The 26941-nt window shown below is 27.9% G+C and overlaps 1 protein-coding gene across 6 annotated transcripts in view; it reads left to right on the plus strand.

Moving 5' to 3' along the window:
- Window positions 1-26941, plus strand: part of LOC129987877 (rap guanine nucleotide exchange factor 2-like) — a 475413-nt gene that overhangs the window by 411734 nt on the left and 36738 nt on the right. Inside the window, exon 1 of one of the 6 annotated variants that reach the window (XM_056095855.1) lies at window positions 13898-14324. The exons of the other annotated variants lie outside the window; for them this stretch is intronic. The gene's annotated coding sequence lies outside the window, so the exon portion shown is untranslated. Of the gene's footprint in view, window positions 1-13897; window positions 14325-26941 lie in introns of those variants that run through there. 6 annotated transcript variants of the gene reach the window in all.

Here is a 26941-nt window from a genome sequence, read left to right on the forward strand (position 1 = left end):
CGGTTAAGTTGTCAGCCTAACGCGGAACCCTCAATGTTTATTTCTCAAGATGCCTGGTCCTCAGTTCATCGACCCACTGAAGGGATGAAAGGCTGAGTCGACCTTGCCCAGTCCGAGGATCGAACCTCGGTTCCGTGCGTTGGAAGCGCGAAGCTCTTCCACTACGCCACTGGGCTTCTTAAAAGTTTTTTAATTTTAGTATAATTTAAAATTAATATAATTTTTTAAAAAAATATATTCTTTAACATTTATATTCATTTCTAGTTTTGCAATATGTATTATATTAATATTTGATCAAAAATAAAATAATAATTGCTTTATATGCATGAATTGACATTTTATTATTTTGCGATTTTATATCTAGATAAAATACTTATTGTAAAAAAAAAAATGAATTGATACCATGCTTATCTTCTCTATCCTCTTCCCTCCGATAATACCACATAGGTTCCGGTATTGCTTAAAATACGACTACACAATTGTGGATGTATCATTTAAATTTTGCAGCAACTCCCCCAAACAATTTAAAATAATAATTTTACAACAATTTCAAACAAATTTTTATCTGTGTTGCACACATTCCATTGCTTACTGTATCATTTCCACCATAGCAACGACTACTTTTCGATTATTATTTAGCTCTCTCAAGGAAGCAACTGCAAACAAATCGCCTGGAGGGATGCGTCAGCCCCAGCAGGTGTCTTCTGGCGGTTAGTTCTCTACGCATCACCGGCCCTCCGTGCACCACTCCATCCCTTTTGGCCATTCGGACGGAAAAATTTACGTGTGTGGCCTCAGGGGTAGACCGCAATGCATTTACGGGGCAGTTGGGAGGAATTTCCTGCCCATTCATTGTCATGGGGGTGTACCTATGCATAGAACCTTCCGCTGGCTAAACGATCGGTTTCGGAAGAATTCAAGAATAGTAGAACTCGTTTGAGATATAAATGTAGTATAAATTTCCACTTTTTATTTTATGTGCTCAAAAAATTCGACTCATAAAACGAAGGATTTTTTTGTTCTTTTTTTAATATGAAAAAGTTGGAAGCAGCTCCGGATTATCAAGTAGACAACTGCCTAGGGAACAGTAATATTAAGGGGTACTAAAATTTCGATATATTTTTTTGCGATATTACATGAGAATATTAATTTTATGCTTGCATTTAATTTAAGATGCCTTGAAACTGATTCAAACTCAAATCGAGTATTGATTAAATGCTAATGCATTTTAATATTCCTAATTAATTATCCTTTACAGATTTTTTATTATATTTTTTAAAAAATTTAGTATAAGTATCCGCTTGTGTTTTTTTTGCGCAGAAAAAATAAAAAACTCATAAAACCAAGGAATTAAAAAAAATATATATATACGATAAGTTGGAAGCAGAACTTTATCAAGTAGTCAAAGTAGACAACTGCTTAGAGACCTTCAATGTTAAGAGGCACTAAAATTTTGATATATTTTTTACGATATTACCTGAGAATATTAATTTTATGCTTGCATTTATTTTACAAGGGCCATGCCTTGAACTGATTCAAACTCAAATCGAATATTGATTAAATGCTAAAGCGTTTTAATATTCTTCATAAATTAACTTTTACAATTTTTTATTATATTGTTTAAAAATATCTTGCTTTATAACATAGAAAGTATGTCCGTTCTCAAATTAAATAATATTTATATTGTGCTCATAAGTTTTTTGTAAAAGCCATTTTATTTAAAATTGTTTCCAATTTGAATCTTTCTCCTTTTTTTTTATGTATGAAAAATGAACCAATTCTCAAAAGAGGTCCACAGTTAAATGCTTTGTCAGTTTGTTAGACTCTGTTACTTAAAACTTTCATTGATAATTATATCAATAAAAGATATCTGCTGTAGGAAGCAGTAAAAGATTGGAATAGAAGTTCCAGAAACTTGCATGTCCTAAGGGCTCGTAGAAAGTTTTATCCTAGCCTGGTTGTAGGCGTTTTAATATGTATGTATTAATCGCAAGTGAAATTAATCTTGTGATCAAATTAATCTTTGATTTGATTTGTCTTTTATATTCAAATTTTAATAATTGAGTAATTAATTATTTATGGTTAAGTGTTCTAAGAACTTTTATGTATAAAAATTCTAAAACTGTTAGTTATAAAATAAATATATCCCCCGCCTTTTCTTACAAATAAATGCAGGTTAAATTATCTTAACAGATCGTTTGTTAAGATAAATATCGTTTGTTGAATTTGATATTTCAAATTAAAATAGTTCATCTGAGAATTGGATATGTGCTTACATTTTATTCTTGTTTAAAAGTTTATTTGCTTTGTTGACTGTTATTTGGTTGAATTAACAATAATATGACATTTATTGTTTTACGCAAACCCTTAATTAAATATCTGTAGTTGCTGTATAAGAAAACTGCCGGAATTGTGAACTTTATTAACGATTACCTGTCAGAAAACAGTTTCTGAAGCAACTCGGTGCTAAAAAGGGCTTTACAAAAGTCTGCATGCTGCTCCCTTTCTTTTTTCTTAAAAATACTATTTATTTTTATCGTGTACTTTTTTTGTTCTGGACAAACATTTCTTATTCGTTTATTTTTCCACGTTCCGAAAAAGATGTTTTTATTTGTGTTTTCTTTTCCTGTTTGGGTTTCGGTTTGACTAGCTTCTTTTCCATTTCCTGAAGGAATTTCATTTTTTACTGTTTTATTTGGTTCTCCTTTTCTTTTAAAAAGAAATATCCACCATTTTCCCTTTCAGTTCTGGTTTTTCTACCTTTTTTTTTACTGCGTTTTTATCACGTAACAATTTATGCTGTTTGGAATTTCTTATAAGGGATATGAAAGTATTAAACTACGTGCCATGCGTATTGATACTATGATCATTATTATGTCTCTGATAAATTGCTGCAGCCTTATACTTTGAAAAAAATGCTGTAACTGAATATTCATTACATTCAGTTAAATGATGTTTATGAATTCCATTATTTTTGTTTACAAAATAATAAGATTTAATGATACATTCTGAGATATTGTTGTTTATGAAGAGCTGTTGTTGAAAACAAAATAAATTGTGCCATAATCCATTGATACGAAGATAAGATCTTAAAAATCTTTAAAATATTTACAGATAATATATTTAAACACATAATATTAAAAAAACCGAATTCGTTGGAAAGAATTCAAAATTCAACAGAAATTATTGGATAGGGAAGGGAGAGATCAAAATTATATAAAAAATTGAATTTCAATTGCAGTGGAATTTGTATAGTTCAGACGTTTTCAATTCTAATTCGTCTGTAACAAACATACTTTCTCTGGTTGCTCAATTTGTTATTAATATGATTAAATATTCTTTATGAGTCATATATATTTTGATTAAATCAAAGTCAAGACTAAAGTTTGGGGAAAAAAATTGTTTAAAATTACATTTTTGTCGTTTGTTAGATATCACTTTTTCACCGTTTTTTTTTCTTTCTTTTTTTTCCTCGTAGTATTGTATTTCCTATTAAAAAATTCCTTTTTGCTTTTTAATTAAATATAAGTTTGTTTATTTTGACATTTTATTGTACCAAACTATTGTATTTAAATTGTTATGTATCATCTATTTGTTATAATTACTTATTTATTAAGATTTTATTATTGAAATCAATAATTTTTTTTGTATAATTATTGCCATTATATTTATTTTTACGTTATTTGCTAAAAATATTTGCCATTAATTTTATTACATATATAATATACTCAACACTAATATATTCACTTTTTTTTTCTTTTTAAAAATTGTCTTTTCCACTCGCTATAATTATTTTTAGGTGTTTTCTTAGTTCGAATTTTCTGATGAATCGAATTTCTATTGTAGTCCCATCAACTTCGCAGCAACAAAGTACCACCATATTAAGAATTTAGAATAACCGATTCACATTTACAGGTATAGATTTCATCATTCGAATTCATGCTGAACTTTTCAAATGCTCTTTTCACATGATTGAAGTTTACTGATTTACAACTGATTCGAAAATAGAAACAAGGCGGAGAATGACCGTAAATTTAGACGGTAACCCAAAATCCATTCCCAGCAATGAATGAAGCCTTTCGCTGGTCACTATAAATAAATAAATAAGTTCGACCTGCTTTCTGTGTATAATCGCTTGGGAATCGGAACATTCGATTGTTGCTTTGGCTCTTCAGTGATATTCCAAGCCATTATTTCTTTATTAAAACGCCCTTTTCTTTTCCGAATAATGGTCTGGAATCAGGCAATGACTAATTGAAAACTGATATATTGAATGGATTCTGGAATGTATTGCTTAGTAGTATTTTGTTTTCTTTTGCGTTTGTATGTACAGAATGTTTGATTAAAATGATTGTAGAATTTGTCAGTTCAATGTTAGGAAAATAAATAAATATTATCATTTTCGTGCGATCGTATCGTATCTTAAAATTCATTCCAAATTGATGTATTATTTTCAAGCAACTTTAGCTATGTTTTAAAAAAAAATCATAGCTCAAAAAATAAGCAAATGTAAAGGATTTTTTTTTTTTTTTTTTTTTTTTTTTTTTGCATGTGATGTTAAAAATTCGTGTTTTTTATTAAAAGTAAATATTTTGAAGTGAGAATATGCATAAATATATTAATTATATATGGTATTTTATTTCTTCGAATGGGAGAGTATATTTGTGTTGTGAGTTATGAATTTTTCTTCTGACTTGTATTTAAGTGAATCAAATTTTGTAATAAATACGATTTTCTGAATTTCATATATTCTAATAAACTTTGAGCAAAGAATGCATATTTTTAGATACAATTCGCGAATAATCTGTTAAATGAAATCATCGTGAGTGCCCCCCCCCCAAGGTTTCTCGCCTACACTCTAATAAATTTATCACGCCAGAAAATGCCTTACATGGCATTGGCGAGCAAAAGTTACGAAATATTAACTTTTGTGGGAATTTGGCAGCTTTATTGAATCTATTGCGCCATCTTTGGCGATTTATTTGACGATTAATCCCTAGCATGCCGTTCATAATATCCGAAAATAAAATTTATGTTTTAGACTTAATTGGATTTTTTCGGAATAGATTGAAATAAAAATTTGGCATAGAACTGCAATTGTAGTCACTAAATATCACGCCAAATTTAATGTATTTAAGCCACGGCGTCTTTGAGTTTTCATGTTTACATGTTTCTGAAAGTGAAGACCGACAGACGGTCAATCTCTTTTTTGATTTGGCTCAAAATTTGAAAGGTGTCCAGACTATAGATGTTAATCATATGTTTTTCTTTGTTTTGAAAAGAATATCATTTTCATGTTAACTTATATTCGAACAGCCGGACATACAGACTTCCTCTGAGCAGGTTTTGCTCAGAATTTGATAGAAATCTACAAATGTGGTATAAAGACCGTATACCCAATTTTATCCAAAAGGTTCAAAGCGTTTTCGAGTTATCTCTGTCACAAACAGACAAACGGACATCTTCCAAAAATGTGTTTTTCGAACTCAGGAATATCTAAAACGTGGAGATTCGTCAAAACCTCAACTTCGAATTTTTTGACGATTACTATAAGTTCTCTATACCTACGTATACGAGAAAGTAAAAAAAAAAAAATAATGATAAAGAAATTATTATTTATTTTAAACTCAAATTAAATTAAATAATCTTTGAACAAAAATAAAGAAATGGATTAAACACAATACAACAGAGCCATCAGTTGAAAATATAAATACATTAGCAATCTATATAGATTCTTATGTAAATTACGAATAAAGCGGAACATGTAATTAAGCATTCTGATCTATTAGTGGAGAATTATTCCTCAAATAAAAATAAAATAATTGATCATAATAACTATTTGCGCTATCAAAATCGTGATTTTTTTTTTCTTCTCTCTTATACCTTCGCTTACGTAATATTCCAATCCGTAAGAATTAGCTTCTGAATTATTATTCTGACAACTTTTCATCCTTACTTGAGATTTTGGATGAATCTCATATAACGAATTCAATTGTCTATAAAAATTAGCTGTATGCATTACTTAGGCTTGCGTTTTAATCATCTGATTTTTTAAAAGATTATTATTAGTTATTTCGGTGTTCATGAATTGTTTTGTTTTTATTTTAGTGATTCAGTTCTGCTTTTAATTTTCTTACAGAGCATTCTTTTCCCATAAATCTAGAGTACTTGACAAATATTTTATACATATGAGTTTTGCTTTGAATATTCACAAAAACATTCTTTTTTTTTCTTTTTTTGCTGTACATTCAGTTAGTTCTATGTTGGTTTTCGAAGCCTCTGATATCTTATTGTTTCCAATACACGTTGGTCTTCATATTTTGATTTTATAAAATCGATTTAATTCGATTAAAATTTTAATTCCTCAGCGATTTTTTTTTTTTCAATATTTGCATTGAATCCATTAAATATTTGTTTAACAATTTGTATTAAGATATTTAATATGTGAAAAAAGATATATTTAACACATATACGGTCTTCATTCTTATATTTTTGGCATTGTCTCAAAATTCACTCGACAACACAAATGAAATAAACATATAAATTCGAGCCTTCTCCAATATTTACTTGCCAAAATAACAACCTCGCCAACAAAACTCTATTATGAATTCTTCCACCAACCATTTCTTTTTACAGATGCCATCACTAAAACCATTTAAGTCACCGCATTCCATTTACAATTAACATTACTCAATGACAAAACCCTTTATTCACCCAACATATTTCCACAGTCGCCTCCCCTTAATATCTTATTCTATTGTAGTGCGAACACTTTCTAAACGGCGGGAATTAAGCCTAAAACCGAAAAGCTAATTCTGAATTCCTTTATCATTCCGATCTCCGGCGGGAAATCCATTGTTCGGGTTGAGAAGGGAATAGCTTGATCTATTTATACGACCCGATGCTGAGCCATTGATAGCTGTCTATTTCAATGACGCCACGTGAGGCCCATTCTCTTGGCTGTCTATATCGCTGGGTCTTCTTCCTCTCACATTTAATCATAGAAATGGATTAAAAGAAGCGAAAGTTAGGGATTTATGTTCGTCGCGTTTTCACTTTCTTTTTCACGTTGATTTTTATCGGATTTGCGTGTCAGCGAAATAGAGTTATGAGGCTTTTACTTACTTAGAGAATAATATTTGATATTTGTTTTTGTTACAATTTTTGATCATTAATTATACTAATTCAGATTTCATTTATTATAAAGATAATTTAATGAGAATTTTACTTCAATCTTTATATTTTGCATTTTCATATATGTTTCATTTTGCAAACGTCACGATGGTTTATGCATTGATCAATTTACCGCACTCATAGCTTTGCATCTGGAGATAGCGTCCTACTGGACAAGCTTGAATTGCTTAAATGGAAGGTTACAGGTTCGAGTCCTAATTCCACCAAAACTTCAACATCTGGGCAAAATTGATATCGTTCAATCCGTCGGCGTCAAAATATTCTGTAATTCGTGTGGCATGGAATTTGGACAAGAAGATGTCTGTTTAAGAGTCTCTTCGAAATGACAAAATGCATCCCAAATAACTCTATTATAGATTCAAAAGGTGATGCTAATATAATCAATCAAGTTTTGGAGCATTTTGTCGATAAGTCATAAGTCATTCCGAAGTCAAATTTATATATATTGAAAAAAAATTGCTCCAAAACTTTTTCATTGTATTGTATAATTGATTGAAAATGTAAGTAGCAATTTTAAATTTACGTTCAGACGATAAAATGACATCTTATCTGACTGTACAGTTTAAACTTCCAAATCTGTGGGCATAAATATCCAACAATAATCATCTTATATCGGTTGTAATTCTGTACTAGATTAGTGACCCCCCCCCCCGCCATGCCATAGGGAGTAGAAAAAACTTTTAAAGATATTTTTAGCACGAAAATAGAATCTTGTAATTACTATAGAGCACTATTCATATGTCTATCAAGAGATTGACATAAAATGACATATAAATACAAAGATGATTGATTGAAATTTTAATAAGCAACTTTCATACTTGCAAATTCATTTAAAAGTATTAATGACAAATTTTTTAAAAAATAATGTTAATATATTACTACAAAGTATTGAAAACAATAATGAAATTTTAAAATTAAGGTTATCATAAATTGAGAAAAATCACACTTCTATTGCACATGTTGATAGTAATTATACATTTCTTATTTTATACCATTCATATGCATATAGATAGGACTTTAATAATAATAATAATAATAAACTTTAGTGGTTGTCTTCCGTGCTGATTGATCTTAAATATTAAATGCAACAATATAAATCGAATTATTTCATGATATGTTTTTTTATTGCTGTTTTGGTAAATAAAAAGTCCTCAGTGGAATTCATTAAATTTTTAACATTTAACTAGGAATAAAACTATACACATTTTTCACGCCAAACACAGGCACAAAAAAAGTTATTTAAAAAAATCACTTTTAAAGTATTGCTTTGTATGGAGATAGAATTAAATGTATTATAATTACAAAAATACTCACTTAAATTTGAGTTATTTGAAGCAAGAAAAGTAACTGATATTATAATAGAAAAAGATATTAAAAAATTTAATGATTCGAATTAATTATAATTGTCTCGATATTAATCATATTTGCTTTTGAAATATATAAAATGTTGCGCATCTACAAGGTCTGATGTCGCAGCAGAAAAGTTTCATAGAAATTAAATATCAATAAAGGACTATCCTCTACACATAGAATATAAACTCTAGCAGCTGAAACGTTTTTGGAACTTGGCACTAAACTAGCTTTCTCTTTACGACCAACCACTTGCCAATTGGCGTATTCTTCTTCTAGGGTTATACTCAAGAATTGTTTATCGCCTGTTTGGCAACTTTTAGTACTTTTCTAAAGTGGGAATTCTTATACTGAAATCTTGTGAGGTATTCGGATTAAAAAAAGAAAAGAAAAAAGATTACGTTTAGGAAAAGCCTTTTTATTGTTTTTAATCTACTGTGTGAAAAAAATCTATGAGACGAAACTTACTCAAGTATAGTTGTAAACCTATCAAGTGAGAGGATTTCTTTTGTATTTTATTTAGTTGTTAATCATCAATTTTGAAGAGGAAGAAAACTAAATAGTTGATTTTTACAAATAGATACTATAAGTATTCAAAAGTAAACTAAATATTCTATATTAAAAACAAAAACAGAATATAGTATAATTTTTTTTTTTCGGCCCTAAGAAAATCGAACTCTTTAGTGAGAAAAATTCTTTAGAATGAGAACAAAACTCACTCAATAGAATTTTATCTTTTTTTTGTAATTATATCTTAAAGAACATCAGATTAGACACAAACAAACATGTGAATGTACTAATTCATGTATATGACATGTACATGAACAACTAATTTTAAATAATTACTAGTAATTAGTGTTTCAAGTAAGTCTATTGACATTTTTTTTTCATTTTATTTTTAAAAAAAATAGAATAAAGTATTTTTGGTTTTTAATTCAAACTTCTAACAAAAATTTTTAGACAAAATATTTTAATAATCATTAAAAAATATCTTATTATTTCTTCAGATTATTATTTTTTTGTTCTGATTTTTCTTTTATTAAAATGAAAGTGTTTAATTCGAAGTGTTTATTGCCTATTTGTGTTAGAGTGCAGGAAAAAAAAATCAGTTTTCTTTTTAGTGTTATTAATGACACGAAGAATACTAAAAAAATATAGAAAATGGTGATCATTAGGCTCTTTGAATGAAAACAGAGCGTTTTATACAAACCCAAGATGAATGCAAAAATACTCGCCAGAGCCATCTGTAAACAGAAAAAAGAAATTTTTATTCCCGTTCCTTCTCATCTTACAAAATGAGTTTTTTCTTTTCTTTTTAATTTTATTTCTTGCTCGTTATTTATTCACGAATAAAAAGTTAGCTGCCAGTTTGCTGTTTTAAGTTCTTGAAGTACGGGAACATTAGTAAACTGACTTCCAAAGATAAATAATCTCGTAAAAGCAAAAGTGAGAAATGCCAGGTTGTGAAATTTAATTTAGTTGAAAGTACATATTTTATGCAAAAATTTTCTTGAAAGCATTCTGCAGGCAGCGGCTCGGCAATTAGTGTACCCTTCCTGCCTTTCGGGATTTGTTGTTACATATGTTATTTTTTAGGATTGGTATGATAAATTTATTTATAATTTGCAACATCCCACACTCTGGCATCTGACATGAAATACATCATATTTCTTTCTCCCCATCTTTTTTTTGAAGGTTAAAATATAATGGAGCACTATTTGCTACAAACCGCTGTTTGAAGAAGCGATGCAAGAGTTTTTTCAAAATTTTTATATTTTTATTCATTTATTTATTTGATGCAACCCCGTGCTTCTGAAAGTTGTTGCATTATTTCCCAATTTTTTCATATGAGTTCTTCTGTTCATTTTTGTTGAATTTTATTCCGCCCTCCCCCTTCCCACAAAAAAAAATAAAAAAAAAATTGCATTAAATTTTGAAATTTGAAGTTGTTAATATCAAAACACCTCTTATATGACCTGTATATATTTATCTAATATCTGCATTATACTTTTTACTTTCCCATGTACATAGTGTAAAGAAGATATATAGCAATCGTCAAAAAATTCGAACGCGAGATTGTGACTAATCTCCACGTTTTTAGACCTCTTTGAGTTCGAAAAACACATTTTAGGAAAATGTCCGTCTGTCTGTCTGTGACAAAGATAACTTTAAAACGCTTTGAGCTAGATGGATGAAATTTGGTATCCGGTCTTTAGATCAAATTTATAGATTTCTATCAAATTTTGAGTAAAATCTGTTTAGATGAAGTCTTTCTGTTCGGCTGTTCGAATACAAGTGAACATGATAATTACAAAACGAAGAGAGCTAGATAGATAAAATTCGGTACACAGATTTCACATCTGCACTGTGTATAGACCTGTCAAATTTTTAGCCTAAGCCAGTTATGGGTTGACTGTCTGTCGGTCTGCACTTTCACAAACATCTAAACGCTATAATTCAAAAACGCCATGATTTAAATATATCAAATAAGGTATAAGATTTTATTATTATAAGTACAGTTTTATGTCAAATTTTTGTCTCAATCGGTTGAGAAAAACGGGAAAACAACGATCTAAAACACAAATTTGATTTTTGGATACTATTACTGCATGCCAGGGATTAATGGTTTTAGTAAAAATATTAAATTCCCGCCAAAAGTTAATATTTCATAACTACTGTATGCCGATGCCATGTAAGCTCATTAGAGAGTATGCGAGAAAGTTTTGGAGGGACCACTCCCACTGGTTTATAATAGCTTCTTATACCATTTTTTTTTATAGTTTTGAGTATTTTTTATGCCCATGTCTTCCCCCCCCCCTTCTTCGCGATCGTGACAAGAAATGCTGCAGAGGTGAAAATTATTAATTTATCTAATAAATAAATTTTTAAAAGTTATAAATTTCTTTAAATGCCCGTATAAAGCAATTTTGTATAAATATAAATAAACCTCAAAAAGTTAAAGTGTGAATATAAAAAAAATCAAATAAAGAGCTCCTTATATTTTAAAATCTTAACAATAGAAATAATAGAATCAATTTATATTCGCTTAATATATGTCAAATGCGATTTACTAATTTAGTTTTTAAATCTTTCGGCGTCTCAAACCACCTTACTTCTACACGTATACAGATGTCGAACTGATATATACAATTTGTTTTTCGTGATTATGTAAGTCAACATCAGTTGAAAACGATGCCGATATATCCATGAAAAAATAATGTTGTTGCAACTTGACAACAACTGGGCTGCTAAATTTGCATGTATTTTTATCACATTTTTAAATTTTATGTATTATATACACAATATATTTATATCGAGTATAATTCTTTATATTTATAAATTTTAATTTTTTGTTATAAATTTTAATTTTAATTTTTTGTTACTGAATTACAATAAAATTCCATCGAAAATATGTGATATTGTATTTACCAAAAATGTCTGACAACCTGTTTTTCTTTGTTTCAATAATGGTGTACTTTTTTATTTAAAAAAAAAAGGAATTGTGTCCTTGAAACATGGTTTTCATTTTTATATCGAATATAATTCTTTATATTTATAAATTTTAATAATTTTGTTACTGAATTACAACAAAATTCCTTCAAAAATATGTGATATTTACGAAAAATGTATGACAACTTGTTTTTCTTTGTTTCTATAATGGTGTACTTTAAAAAAACATAGGAATTGTGTCCTTGAAACATGGTTGTCATATATATTTGTTTGCTTAATATATGCTTACATTCAGTCTGATGAGAAATAAATTATGTTAATATGCATGAATCACGCGATAATGTCATTTGTTTTCAATTTAATTTGAGTCCTTAGAATAGTCATTCATTATTCATTGAAACCTTTGTTTTGTTTATTTGATTTCTGATCATAATGTTTTGTATTTGATTTCTGATCATAATGTTTTGTATTTGATTTCTGATCATAATGTTTTGTATTTGAAGAACATGGTGAATGATTAATTAAACAACTTGATTTCCTGTTTCGACATATCTATTTGAAATGCTCTGAATCATTTTCAGTTTCACCTGCTATATTCATCTAAAAAAAGGTATAACAACTGATTCACATTTTTAATAGTTATTTTTAAAAAAAGAAGACTATTATTTTACAAAATAAAGTCGTTTAACAAGAAATTTGAAAACAAGGAATATTTGCATTCAAAAATAAAATGCAGTAGTGAGTGAATAAAAGTCACATTTTATTTATTTCTCTTTTTACTTAATATATAGCCTTGTTTCAATAAACTTTTGAAACTTTTTCCCCTTCCTGAAGGAAGAACAGCGAATTTCAAAATTAGTTGATGCTGCATATTTAGTGATTTGAATATTTCAATAAAATGCATTAAAATGACGAGTTTATTACATTTTAAGCTTTTATTTCTCATTGATTTAAAAATCATTTTCTTTTTCCCTTTCCCGTTAATGTTTAATTTTCTTAAACTTGCTGCCTAATTTTATTTTTCTGAAAAACTCTTTAAAATGATAATTTTGCGGAAATTTTATTTATTATTCGATGATTCTATTCAGTGAATCACATTATAATGAAAACATAAATAAAGAGTATAATTTCTATATTTTTTTATAAAAAGGTGTAATTTTTATTTAAAAAACAAATACTTGGAGATTTGCACTTTTTAAAATATTATTTAACGAAAATGTAGTTTTATAGTTATTAAAAAATGTGTTTATTTATTATTAGTTTGAATGAAATATAATTTATTTATATAACTGTATTTCATTCAAATATATTCCTAACCATTTTTTTTACTCCATATTAGTATCCAGTTTTGCTTTAGATCCTTTGGGATGTCTTTTTTAAATGGTGCTTTTCTTTTTCGTTTCTTTTTTTTTTTTTTTTTTACTCCTTAAATTTTGTCAGATTTATATGCTTGAAACTTTTTGAATGTAAGCATCAGTTCGAATAGTTATCAAATTCAAAATCTAACTTCATCAAAAACATTTAAGAAATTACTTCAACTGATTTTTAATATGTTCATCATTCAAAAATAATGTTTAAAAATTCCTATTGCTAAATATTCAATGAGAAAAGCATTAAATTTCCATATATGGGGATAATTATATCGAATTTATGAACTCTAAATCACATTAATTCTTTTATTTATTCTTTTAAGAATTTCTTTTCATTCATTTATTGTTTTTAAACTCTCTCGTAGTTTCGAAAATGAAACCGAAAAAAAGATCATATCAAGCGCATTCTCTTAGTCGGCTCTGATCATTCCGATATGAGACTTTGGCATTCTTGGCGAGAATAGTGTAGTATTCATTCAGAATCAAGCGATTGAAGCAGAAGTGGTTTGAAACTATTGTGGTAACCCTTCAATTCGTCTACACGTCAACTAACTTTGGCGGTACGCACTGTTTGAAAAGTAACGAGCTAATATTTATTGTATGTGTGTTTGGAAACAATCCCAAATAACTATAGATTGTATGAAACTAATGCTGACAACAACTAAGTGATGCATCTTTTACGCTGATTAATCTAAGTTCGTTAAAAAAGCCGCAATATTCGTTCTATAATTCATCGCCGTGTACGCTTCGCATTATGGTATTTTCAGGTCGGCAAAAACCATCTGTAGCTGGATGACCTGCCGTTCGTAAAGGCACGGAATTGTAGTCTACCAAATCCTGGATCGGCTTGTGGAATTTTTCAGTGTTTGTTTTTAAATTGTGTTTATTTTTCGAAAACAGAAGTTTGAATAGATTGTTTTGTTCTCTTAGTGTGACAAAATTTTCTCTTCCAATGAGAAGGTGAGTCGAATTGTTTTATTTATTTAGCTGAAAAATTGCCTAGTATTCTTTCTTTCTTTTCCTTTTTCTATGTGCGTTAATGTATAGTTATTGTGTTGGGACTTGTTGTGAGGGGTCCCTATACTGCTATTGGTTCTACTATAATAATAATTTGAAAAACAAATTTTCAGCTATCAGTGTCAAAAACTTTTTGAGAAACTGCATTAACAATTCGTGTACATAACATTTCTTTAATCAAAATAAATTGTTTATGATATAGTACATTTTGAAAAAGTTATTGTTTAGTAGCAATTTTAATTCTTATTATTGGTGTGCCAAATTTAAAGTCAAATCTATCAGATATTTTACACTTGAATACTTACTTGGACTTACTATTAAACAACAAATAAGATTATTAATAATAATCTTATTTGTTGATAGGCTATAGATACTAAATCCTTCTGTCCTAAAATTTTATTCACAGCATTTATTTATTGTTTTATGTTTTGACAGTCTGTTTTCTTGTATTGAATGTAAAATAGGATTGATTTTTTTTAAATGAGATCCTTTTAATGTTTATGCAGTGCTCATTTTACAAAGTGAAAAAAGAAATATGATCCATAGTATTAAGAAGAAATGACATTATAAGGATGAATTAGGTGTTATTAATTTGAAAATAATGTTCAGTTTTTCACATTTTAGCTTTATTTATCCAAAAATAGTTGATAGAAAGCAGACAATCAATTATTATTTTATATTGTTCTTTATTTTCAATTCAAGAATCTATATTTAAATTGTTATTACTTTTATTTTATTCTTTTGATGAATGGTTGATTTTTTAATTTGCTGTAAATTCAATTTCTTATAGCACATTCTAAAATCCTCTTTTATTGATGAAGGAGTACTTACTGATTAAATAGAGCCCTGATTATTTTTCCTTTAATAAATGAAAGTTTAAGTCACTGTGCATTATCTCATATTCTTGGTTGCTGCTTTGGCCTTAAATTTATGTATCAATTTTTGACAATAAGTCCTTTTGTTATTTCATATCATCCATTACAATACTTATCAAAATTTTTAAGTTATTTTATTATTCTTCCTGACTTGTAGTTTGATATTATATAATGGATGACTGAAATACCTTATCTTGCACAAATAAAATTTATTTCATGAATTATTCTAATCTGTAATTATTTCCAATATTTATTAAAAGTATAAAAACTGTACCATTGGAATTGTAGTCATTTCCTAAAACTATGTAATGCTTTTGTGATATTCACTATTACTAGTCATTTAATCATTAAATGAAAATCATTCTTTTAATATATAAATTACACTTTTCTAAATGTCAAAGTTTGAATTTTATCTATGGATGTCTTTCTTCATTTCTAGTAGTTCTCAAAGGAAAAAAAATCAGATTATGATATCCTGTTGCTTACTAATAACATGGTTTATATTGTTTGAAATCTCATTTCTGGTGACATTTTTAGACTTATCAGCTGAAACTAATGTTCTGATTAGAATGTTAATAATATTCAGTATATAAAGCATAGTACATGTACTTTCTATCCTCCTTTATACTTTTGAACTTCAAATTGCATCCGAATTTTATCTAATGCAGGTAGCTCAAAAATAGAGATTCGTTATTTTATATGACAAAAAATGTAATTAATGTAACTATTTGAAATATCTGATATAAACTTGTATGCATTATGATAGTAATTTATTAATGCATTCATTATATATTCCCTTTTTAGTTATTGAAGCTTGATAAGGTAGAGTTTCAATTTGATTATATTAAATGGAAATAATTTTTGTATAATAATAATGAAAAAGTATTTTATAGTATTTTAAATCTAAGAAAATGCCATTTTTTAAATATGTATTCGATATTTATATTGAGAAATGGATTCTGAAAGTTAATTTTCTTATCACTTATTATTGTAGTATGTGCCATGATATCCAAAAAATAATTTCCTTTTTATTCCCATAAGAATTTAAAATATTTATTCTGTTTAATTTTTTATAAGATTAGTACAACTTAGAATGGAAGTTTTTAAAATTTCTAAATCGGATAGTTTAGTCCAATAATAATACAATAACAATTATTCTGATAATATAAGCCCCATATATAATAATACTCTTTAGCTACTTTTAGGTTTCAACTTAAAAATTTATATAAAATAATAATTTTTTCCATGTAATTTCTTAATTGTTGTGCGATCTATTCTTTTACTTTAATACATGTCAAAATATTTTTATAATACATAATTATAATTATTAAAAATAAGTTTCATATCATTGCATTTTTCATATTTGTATTAAAGAATTTATTGCCTTTCATTCTCTATTAGTTAAATTTTTATTTAATCTTTTAATTATATTTCAATGTGAGTTAAACAAACTCACATTGAAGTATATTGTTAGTGTATTGTTAATGTATTACTCACAATGAAGTATAGTGTTAAACTAGCATTGTTAGTTAATTAAAAATGTTTATTCTGATAACTATTACACATGTTATACTTAATTTTGAATATTAATCTCATCTATTGAATTAAATAATAATTCAAGACCAGTTTTAAACATTTATATTTAACTCTTCTGGTTATTTGAAGAAGTTGATTCATTGCTTCCTTTTTTTTAAGCAAAAATCTACAACATACCTACTTTAAAGCATTATTCTTTCTCATTTCATAACGCAACCTCAATGAGCTTCACCATTTAACATTTTTGATTAAATACAAAAAGCAAATAATATTCAAAATGCTAAGATTTATCTACTTGACATTCAATTTTAATGATCTGAAAATACACAGAAATCAATAAACTTTTCTTAAAAAAAGTGTAGTGATATATTTTTTAGAGCTTTAAATTCTTTCAAATAATGGAAAATATCTGGGAATGAATGTATTTTTAATGTAAAACACTGCATATGATTTTTTTTTAGTTTTAAATTTTTTCTCACATAATGGAAAATATTTGGGAATGAATATATTTTTAATGTAAAACACTGCATATGAATTATTGCAGTTATCATTAACCTAAGAATTATATTTTTCAAGTATAGAGCTTATAAACTTGCCAAATTTTATAAATTTTTAAGTAATGTAGAGCAGGTATTAATTTTATTTTTCATACATACATTTGATGAATTAAGTATAATTATTATTTCTTCCAAGGCAATGTCATTAAATAAGTGATATAGCTAAATATACAAATCTCTATACCTGTATTATTGTGAATTAAATTATATGCAAAGCATATATAATAAAGAATAAAAACAACTTGCACAAAGAAGTGCATGCTTTTAAAATTAATGCTTATTTATGATGAAGTTCATGCATTAAAGTTTATACAATATGCACATATAATACAATATAATACACAATACGTATTAGATACACAATAATTTTGGTAGCCATTCTGCCAATCCAGTCTATTTAGAGAGTGAATAAAAGATATGGTGTCACAGTATATAATTACATGCAGCTATGTGGTAAATGACATATATTAGTTATGCTGTGTAGTGTAGCATCTTGTGAAATTGTACCATGAAGAAAATGGATAAGCTGTCTTCTTGCAAAGGTGTAATTTTTAAAAAAAATCTGAGCTGTAACTGTTTTCTGAAAACCTAATCACTCAAGATAATATTTGCATATCAGATCCAGCATCCAGCTTGCTTATGAAATTTCAGATGACTTGTGTCCACATATGTATGTGCTGCCATTTGTATTATTTTTGAAAGATACTGAAAATAAAATATAAATAGCATATGCAAAGATTTATAAAAATTTTAAATGTGCATATTCACTTTCTGTAAATATATTCAGAAAAATATAGATTTGTAATGAGAATTTCCTTAGAGTAGATGGCTTGTATGTACTTCGCAAATGGAAATCTTTTCTAAAGAATAAAGCTGAAATTATTCTAATTCAATTGAACATATTTTGTAGTGCTTTATTTGCCAATATTAATCAGAATAATTTTTAAACTGAAAGAATATACTTTGCTTTAACATTTAATTTTGAATGGAATTTGCCTAACATTTTCTTAATGCATAAATTGTCTGTTATCTAGAATATATACAACATGAAATCGTTACTGCAATGCTAAAAGTGTTTTTAGAAAATAATGTAATATCTTTTCGAGTGCAGCATATTCTGGTAGTCATACGGAATATTTTTATATGTGTTTGAAATTTAGGAATTATTGCACCATAATGAAAAGATAAGCTTATATTACTTAATATTTAACACACCACAGCTGGTTAAATAACCATTTTCCTTTATAATTTCAATGTATGAATAAAGTGTTGATACATTTAATTTTAAATTGGGACTCAAGTTATCTGTTTTTATTGGATTTACTCATATTAAATTCAGTGTGTTGTAGCTGAAGAAAATTATTTGTTGGCGCATCAAATTTGAATAAGCTTCATATAAAGAAATTTTAAACTCTCAATAATTAAAATTGATTTTCCTGTTAATATACTCCTAATGCTGGGAAAAATTTCTTAATATAATTCACATAATTTGATGAAAAATAATTTTTGAGAAAAAAAATGACCCATTGAGCTTTTTAAAATAATGAATTTAATGTTGAAATATATTCTATGAATGTATTTTTATTTTTTTCAGTTTATTTTTTTTTCTTGAGAAACCACGTATATTTCATGAATATATTATTAATTTTCATTTTATGAAATTGATGGTTAGCCAAAAATGTGTAGCTTTTGTAATTCTGTTTTAATTTGCTTTTGTAATTCTGTAATAATGTTTTAAGGAAATCTGCTATTTAAGGCATCTTTTCCACATCATCTCCTTTCAAATTTTTCAATAGCAAATAATAAAACTAAATATTATATATATATTTATTGCTGAATAAATTCCTTTTGATAGTTTTTAAATAATTTTGTTTCTTTTCTTTTCATTATTTGGATCATAGAAATATTTTCCCCTAGAAAGGGGTTGCAATCAAAAACACTATTAAAAGCCTTTATGTAATAGTTATCCTTTTTTTTAAAAAAAAATTGTTTAAATACAGAAGTTTTAACATTTCTCTGAAAAATAATCTTTACATTTAACATTTCATTACAACTGCTCACTTAGTTTGTTTCTTGCTCTTATTTTACCAGATTTTCCAAAGTACTCCTTTTAATTGAATTATTTAACTGCAATTTTAAACGTTTTCACTAACGCGATGCGTATTGTTTTGAGAGAAACAATTAAACTCTTGTGTTAATTACTTCTTTCAGTTTCTCTTTCTATTCTGAACTCGTTCTTTTCTTTTAACAAATCGATAGTTTCTTGTCATTTTCTACGTAGCATTAGAGTGTTAAATAGTTCAAACACTTAAAAGGTTTCTTTCTGCATAAAAGGGATTTTTCTTGATTTGAGAATCCTTAGAAAACTTTACTCTAATCCTGTTTCTGCTGTTTCTTTTTATTGCTTTCTGTTTGATTCTTTCCGTAATTTCTTGAAACTTTGCGCCATTTTCTTTGTAAAATTGTGGCTAGTTATCCAATCAAGTTTCTCTGGCTGCTCAAAATTGATTTTTGAGCATGTGTGTGTGATAAAATCTTGAAATGGGCAATATTGCTTTAGTCCCGGTAATTGGGTTTTCTTGTCCGTAATATAGTTTTATGCTTAAGAATAAGATAAATATAATGATAGTTTTATAACAGGCAATTGAAATTGAAGTTATATCAATTGTGTTTTTTTTTCTTCTTTCGATCGTTGATTTGGTGTTGAAGAAATAAGTTGCGCTAATTATTTCGATAATTATTTATTCGCCAAAATATTGATCCATCAGTTGCTGGAATTAAATAAGTGATCCGGAATTTGAAACACGTAGAATCAACTCAATATTAAATCGTTTGGAATAGAATATTCGCATGGCTAACACGAAATTTAAAAAAAAAATCAAACGTTTTTCCATTATCTTATCAATGACGGAAATTGATTTTCAGTCAGAAATTACTCCATAAAAATAATTTGAATATTTTAATTATTTTGGTAAGTGCTTTTTCGTTTTATAAAATATTAAATATTCAACATTAGTTGTTGGAAAATTCTCATATAGAAACTTTCTTACAAACATTTAACGTAATGTAATAAATTTTCTTTTTATTCATTTCTTCCTTGAATTTTGATAACATCTTTTTAGAATACAGGAAACACTTCTATTAAATATCACTGAAAATATTATTAACGTATTCTTTAAAAATTAATTATAGTGTTTTGTTCTAAACTTTTATTTTTTCCACTTTATTATTTTCTAGCTGTCGTTCGTTTGGCAAGAATTCTTTTTTTGGGGATAGAAAGAGGGTGTGTTCGTTTATAAAAATATTCGCATTCGCCACTTACAATAGTTTTCTCGATCTTGAAAACTGGTTCTCTTCCAAAGCTTTTTTTTATTGTTAAGACTCTTTTGAAACTGCCAAATATTTTATTTGCGGTAATGGCTTGTAGCCAAGATGTGTATTTAGTAACTCCAATGGAAGTTCCTTTTGTACGATGTTTCACTTAGTAGTGAGATAGAAACTTTTTTTGAAGTGATATTTAACGCACATAAGTGTTTCATTTAGTTTTGAAAACTTCCTGTCTGTTTTTTGAAGACCAAAGCATTTTTATGTAATTAAAGCATCTGGACACCTGTTTTTCTCCAAACAAATATGACATTAATGTAGTCTGTGCTTTGTCGTATTAAGCAAGAGTGTAAGGCTCAAACTGTTGTATGATAATTCTTAATAAATTTCTGTGATGTCATCTTGATCATAGTATTAGTAGAGGTTTTATAAAAATGTTAATTTTTGGGAGAAATCTGTGTACTTTTTGTTTGTTTGTGCAATGTTTGAAAAGTTATTTGGAGGCCTAAATTTTTTGTTCCGTTTTCTTCGAACAGATCCTAAGAAGGAATTTGAAATTTATTTAGATATATTGCTGAATATATATTATATTTTTCTTTCGTTTATTTAAAAATGACACGCTTTTTGAATAAAGTATTAGTTAATTCATTATTCTTTCTGTGAGCATAATTTTGTATTTAACTTTATCAATATGTTTTGTATGAATTTTTCCGCAATAAAAGTGCTTTTAATTATTCAATGCATTTTCCAAATATTTTACTGTTTTTGGCGGGCAGTTTACCCAATTAGTGAGTTGCATTTTAATTATGTTTGCAGTAACTCCAAAATATTGAACCAAAAAATAATACTAAAATAATGATTATTTATTTAGTAATGATTTATTGTTTAGATCAAGAAAATAAATATCGGTTTGGTTTGAAAACATAAAATTTTGGTTGAGTTTAATTTTACTCGACCATTCAAAAAACATTTAAATTTTCACGCACACAAAACAATATAAACTGTATCGGAATTCTGGGCATCCCTATAACTAAAGGATGCATATATTCGAAATTGGTTTAATTTTATGTTTTCTATATTAATTGCTATGTTTTTTAATGTGCTTTGGAATGTAGCAGTTGAATATGAAATTGAAAGCAATCAAATTAAGCTTATTAAATTATTGAAAAAGCACTTCCGGGATGAACAAACCAAACATTTTTCTCCGCCAAAACTTAAGTTTCCCACCAATTTACTACTAGAAAATTCTAGTGGAAGATTTGCGGTTGCTTTATTCTCTACCTAAGCACCTGCAGTGAGTTCGTCACACCTTGCCTTTCTGCTAAATCCTTTTTCTCGCAACTCCCGTGTTTTGTGAGTCATTGGACACCGGAATGCGGTATTAAGGTCGCGAGAAAATAAATGAAAATATTACGAGAGTGGTGCTGCATTTTGCGCCCTCTGCTGGCCATTCCAACCAAATGCACAGGAAGTAGTCGGGCAACTATTGTTCGGCCGGTTTTGATTGTGGTGATCTTTTCAGACATTTAAAGTTCGTATACCTCATGTTTTAAGATGCCATGTGGAGAGTTAAAACGGATACACAGTTTTGTTTTATCTAATTATTAGATTTTATTGTTTTGACATTCTAATATGGTTGTTTAAAAAAAAGAAATAGTGAACGGAATTTTGATTAGATTGAGACTAAAAAAACAGCCCTGTGAATTTAATAATTAATTACTCTAAGTAGTTTTATTTTTTACGGACGTTAACAATTTAATACAAGCATTCAATGTTATGCAAAACATCATATAATATTATGTCATTATAGTAAATTATTTGTTGTACATACCAAATACGTTTCTGAAAATTAATTTTTTTTTAAAGCTCCGTGCAAAGTTCATTGTAATGATGAAGTAGAATCGTATATGCATTGGCTGGTGTATGGATAATATATAGAACATGTTTTCCCTGAACTACTTTACAATGTTAAACATAGCTTTAAAAGACGAAAAATAGTAAAGTTTTAAAATATAAAGATTCGTCAAAATCTGGAGTTTTTTTTTTTTTTTCCTTATGACTGCAATACATTCTTTATAGTTCATATACAAGAAAATAAAAATCATCTTCAAAAACTATTAAAATATAGGCTATCATTTTTCGCATTGGTTGTTTATTTTTAGTATCTGACCTTAATAAGCATATCCTAAGACCTTTCTCTGGAAAAGCGCATTGGTTAAAAATAATTTTATGCTTTTATAAAAGAGTATTCACTTTTATATATGTAACGCTTTTTGTTGTTGTTTTGCATTCATTTAGCTCAAATATAAAAGACCAAAATTAATCATATCAACTAACAAACATATTTGCTAGATGAATCGCGAAGATCTTAATATAAAAGTATGAAGTGTCACGTCGTCTTCACTAGCAGAATATTAAAGTGTTTTTGTTATTCCGTTTCTTTATTTATTAAAAAGACAAAAATGCTCTCTTTAAAGCTATTTATAAACTTTTATTATCTTCATAATTAATGTTCAAATCACGAATTCCTTATTTTATCTTTTGCTTAAATAATCTTTACTAAGTTATATGAATGAAAATGTTCTCGCTTTTCCCCTTTAGTTAAAAATCGTGCTTCCCAGCATTTTTAACGAGTACAAAGGTTCATGGTGTTACTAAAGCCCATTTCTTAACCTGGATGCATCCTCTTTGAACTTTTCCCGGCATTTATCTATATTGAAATGCTGACCCACTTTTCTTTCTTCTTTTTTTTTCATATGCTTGTAAGGGGGGAAAAAAAGTAATAACTTAACGGTGAATGTAGATTTCAATACATACAAGATTTCTTACCTTGCGCCACACTGTTGGCTAGACGTATTTATTCAAAGAAATAAACAAACAGAAACTTTTCTTTTGTGCCTCCATTGATGATAATGAGGATGGGTTTAGTGTTCACGCATGCGTGGCAGAATGCTTCGAATGGGAAGGGGAAAAAATTATTCCGAAGGTTTAACTGCGCGCGAAAGAATTGTGTCTAATTAGCGAACTAATCCAGTCAATGTTGGTGCTAATTTATGGATACGTTATTCAAGTTTCTGCGTGGGTTAATCTTAATCGATGATTTTTATGGAATTTTTGTTCCGTGGTATAAATGAAATAAATCTCATCATTAATTTAGCTAATAAAAAGAAAAAATGTTAATCATTTTTTTTTTCCATAAAGCTTTTAACAAATGTTTGATTAAATTCTGCAAGTAATTGAATTTTTTTTAAGCATTGTACAAGAACATTTATTTATTTTGTTGTTCTTACGGATTTTTAAAGTTTTTCATTTCAGTGTTTTAAATTCTGAAGAATGGCCACGCTTCTTTGAATTTTTCCCCCATTTGTATTAAATCTTTTACATTAATCTTTTATTTTATCTTGCTTAAATCTTCTTATTTTACAAGGTATTTGCAGTTTTTTAAAAAAATATTTATTTATTATATGCTATACAGTCTTTCAGACTTTAAAAGTTTGAAATACAGTTTTTGCGATCATATGAACTTACTCTATTGATATTTTTTTTTTACTTCAATTCAAATATTTTCAAGTAAGCTGATTTATCCGAATTAATTGTTGTCATCTTAAATTTGTAGCGTAAGGCCTCATAGCAGTTTCAGCTGAGAAATTGTCATCTATCTATAAACGAGAAGTTGCGTTTTAGAGCGATTGCACGAAAGAATCCGCCTTGTTAGGTATCATTTCCATCATTTTATCATGGTTCAAAATTGCAGATCCTTCCTAAGTAATGCTCGTGTAATTCTTCCTTCTTTAATTTTACTAAGTCAACTAATTTTTGTATTTAACTTTTAAAATGCCCCCCCCCTCTTTTAATATAAGAATAGGATTAATTCAAAAATTTGAAAAGTAATTTGACTTTTGCTATGACTTAAATCGTGTCATCTGTGGTTTTTTCGAGTCCTATTCTTTTTAAATAATTTTTTCACATCGAATTTTTTATTTGAAGATTTTTTTTTCTTATTTTTTCAAGCCAGACGCAAGTCTTACTAAATAACATTTCATGGAATTGTTAATCTTGCAATACATTAAATATTTTGTGCAATCTTAGAAAGCCAAGAAATCTGGGCCTATATTTGAATTGCTTTCATTTTTCTGATGTATTTCATTTCTAAACCCTATTCCTTTTTTTTCTACCAATGGTATGAATCATACTGGAGGGAAAAAAAGAGAAGATTGAGTAAAAGATATTTGAAGAATATATCTTACAACATAAAATAATTTCCTTTGATTTTATGTGATACATTGATCACAGCCATAACAGAGACCTTGATTGTCCTCTGTACTAAAAACTCAAACCTAAGTAAACTGAGCGAAAGGATAGAAAAATCGACTTTTATGTTTCTGCTCGACACAAAATCTTTGTTGCGCGAATATGTTTAGACCGTGTTTCTTAAACTATATACACATTTTTTTTTTCTTTCAAATGTCCATCATTTATGAGGTAAACATTAAAGAAAGTCATATTTACCCAAAACTTAACTAAAATCTTGCCTCGTATTTTCTTTTTTGTATCTGCACTGATTTTTAGCTATTAATACTTTTTATTTTCTAAAGCCGTTTTCCAGGCTAAAAAAAGATCGCTACTGTTATTTGCATCCAATCAGGAATTAAAAGAAAATCATTTAAAAAGTTGTGTGTTAAGATATTTTCCCTGATGTACTAGTCTTGACCAATTCTTTACTAAGAGTTCCAGTACCAATATGATCACAAGGCCTAGTACAGCGCTGAGATATTTTTTTGTAATGACTGTCTGTGCACATCTAAGTCTGTGTGTGTTTAGCGGTATCCCCAGACCCAGTCACCACTTTAAACGGGATGTATTTGTTCATCTTCCTCTGTCGCAGTAGGAAAGGATGCTGGTGGAGAACAATGGCCCTGGACGTTCCGCTTGTTAGATCCCAATTATGCTTCCTGATCCGTTCTGTGAAATGCAACCGGTCGCCATTCCCTCACTACTTGCTGCCTGCGTTGCCTTGGCGACTCTGGCCTCGTTTTATCTATGTATTTACCGATTTTCAGTAGATTGAAGTACGAAGAATTTCAATGTTTTATTTTCTGTTTCTATTAATTATTTACTGTGACGTAAGTTCTAAAGTTGTTTATGCTGCACACACAAAAGAAAACAACGCCTTAAATTTTAATGACATGATGAATTTCTTATGAATATTGAAGAGACATATAGTTGAAGTGTTAGAATATCATATAGAAATTAGGCTTTATTTCTTTTAAAATCTGAATGCAGTTACATTTGATTAGAATAAGAATTTTTTATTTCCTCTTCATTTTAAAAATATCGTTTGCTTTTGAAAAAAATTCGGTTGTATTCTTATCGTTTGATTTGTTAAAGAACAAAAACAGTTAACGCATCAATATTTTTCTATTATAGAAGTTTTAATTAAGTTATTTTTGTATCACTTTGCCATAAATAATTTCTGGGTTTAATTTCTGATCTCATTCTTGTACAAGTCATATAATTTCTTGAGATACCCATTAATAAAATTGGAAGCGATTCTATATTTGCAAATAAATCTATTTTCTCCCTAATGCTATCGTGAATTTATATCCACTTAACAAACTGTTAGGTATTATCTCAGTTTATCAACTTTTCCCTTGGTTTTTATCATTTTAAGTCAGGTCCTTTCCTAGAAAAATTTTCCCATAAATTGAATAAACCTTAACTTTTTGTAAAATGGTTTTTTAAAAATACGACGTTTTTTTAGATGGTTATTGCTTTCGAATGCCCTTTGTTCTATTTTTATAAGTAGCTCAAAAGAAAATTTAAGTGATTTCAGCTGAGCCCCCTCAAGCAACATAATTTTCCATTTATATATATATTCTTTTATTTCTTCCCCTGAACACCTAATTAAAGTTCACTCGATTTTCTGACATCAAATCTTAGAACCACATTTTTGTAAACGTAGTATCTCAAAAAAGTATCTTGACACTAATCGACCTATTTCTTCTGATAATGGGTTATTAAGGTTCCATTTTCTGAGAGAAAATTCCTTGGTGTTAATTTTCAAATGTTCAAGATCCCATTTTTTTTGCTGTGAAAAATAAGATGCCCAGTAAACTGCAACGTGTTTGCGCGTAGATTACATTTTTAGTTTGGGTAACTATGCAACACTTTGCTAATTTTTCAAATTTTTAATTTATATTTACTTTTTTTTTCCCATCAAACGACGGTTTCTGGACACAAAAATGTGTTTTAATGCAATATTCGTGAT

This window comes from Argiope bruennichi, chromosome 10 (assembly GCF_947563725.1).
Source record: "Argiope bruennichi chromosome 10, qqArgBrue1.1, whole genome shotgun sequence".
NCBI classification, from domain to species: Eukaryota; Metazoa; Arthropoda; class Arachnida; order Araneae; family Araneidae; genus Argiope; species Argiope bruennichi.